The following is a 1,723-nucleotide window of genomic DNA, read 5'->3' as shown; positions in this document are numbered from 1 at the left end:
AATTATTTATTGCTTAATTGACTTACAAATTTTAATAATAGCCTCAGCATATTACTCTACATTTAAATTGCCTTATTCTCTTAATTGACTCATAATTATGGATAGGATTCGGCAACTATGTTACTGTTTTTCTAGTTAAAACGTGGTTTTAGGCGTTCCACTTTACAGGAGCATAAGTATTTAGAGTCAATGAATTACATATTGCATAGTGAAGCAATGTCTGACGTGTTGATGGACGTTAATTGAATAGTTAAATAGCAGTTATATTAAAGTTTCAGAGCTCTTCATTTGCCGAATAGGCCGTCGCGTAACCTGATAAGATATGAATTTCGGAGGCCACAACCTCCATATGACCAGAAGGATCATATGGAAATTCTATTCGATAAATATGGCTTTGATATCAAAGCGTATGGAAAACTCGGAAAAAAGAAATGGTGACAGCCTGGATAGACTTAAAAATGTGACCTCAAGTTAATTTGCGTCAGAAATTAATTAATTAAATAGACAAAGCTGCATCATTATGGATTAGACTCGTATAATTTTCGAACTGGCTTTTTCTACACTGTGGACATTACGAGAGCCTGGTTTTTTGTATCTGTTGTGGGTTCTGCCAGACCCACTATGAGCGTGATTTGGTGGTAAGGTAGAGTGTCCAATATATCCTAAACGAACTGCCACGGAAAATTCCTTAAAATGCTCGCTGGATTCGATCCTGGCTTCTCCAGTGTAGTAAGATAGGCGCTGTTCGCCCGACGACGTAAATTGAATTTTTAGATAATCTATATCACCAGAATACATCATATGCCTTTTCCTCGCATACAAATAGTAATTTACTCGTGTCATTCTTTTCCATTACTAAATATCCAGCAACGAGTTGCTTAGCTATTCCAGCGACATCCAGTGGCGCCATCTGTTATGATATTTTATTTTTTTTAAATTTATATTCTTAACTATTATAAAATGGTTCTATTGGGACTACTTTTATTAATATCGTTTGCGTGAAGAATTCCTTCGTTAAATTGATGCTGATTGAAATTTTGGCTACGTGGGTATTGGTCGTGAGGGTTGAGGTGAATGTTTATGTCTTTGTTTTGTATATTTTATTCGAGTTGTTTGTCGAAATGTTGTTACGTTGGCGTTGACATTAGGATATTTCTATCTTAGGTGTTTGTGTAGATATTTTTCGCGTACACTTTTTCTGGAAAGGTTGGCTAGAGGGTGCAGATAGGATTGATGCGTGTGCAATGGCGATTTATCCTATGGGCAAAAAGAGCAATTGCCTGTTTGATCTTATAAGAATTTGGTTTGGAGCCACCAGCAACAAGAGGTCCCAAACCAATAAACTTATTACTGTATTGAACAAGATGCTATCTACTTAGAAAATATAATTCAAAATTAACGAAATATTGTGTAGGTATACAAAACTGATACCGGCAATCTTACAACAATGCAGCTTATTTTTCCGGGATATACAACGATTTTCAAGCAAAGAACTATGGTAAACCTGAATTTTATGTCTTTTGTGCGGCCTTTAGTCTAAATTTAATAGGAAATTTAGATGCAGAAGCTTGTCCAACAGCGCTCGATTTTTTCGATTTTATTCAAAATGTAGCGTATACTTCTCAACCTTGCGTAAAAGGTAGAAAAATTGTTAGACGCAAAGCCAGAAATGTAACATAAATACAATAATGACTCCTGTTTAGAAGACTTCACATTCCCTATA

The sequence above is a fragment of the Centruroides vittatus genome, unplaced genomic scaffold (assembly GCF_030686945.1).
Source record: "Centruroides vittatus isolate TY-2023 unplaced genomic scaffold, ASM3068694v2 scaffold_2707, whole genome shotgun sequence".
NCBI lineage: Eukaryota > Metazoa > Arthropoda > Arachnida > Scorpiones > Buthidae > Centruroides > Centruroides vittatus.
The sequence above is the reverse complement of the archived record's forward strand: the minus strand, read 5'-3'. Positions refer to the sequence as shown.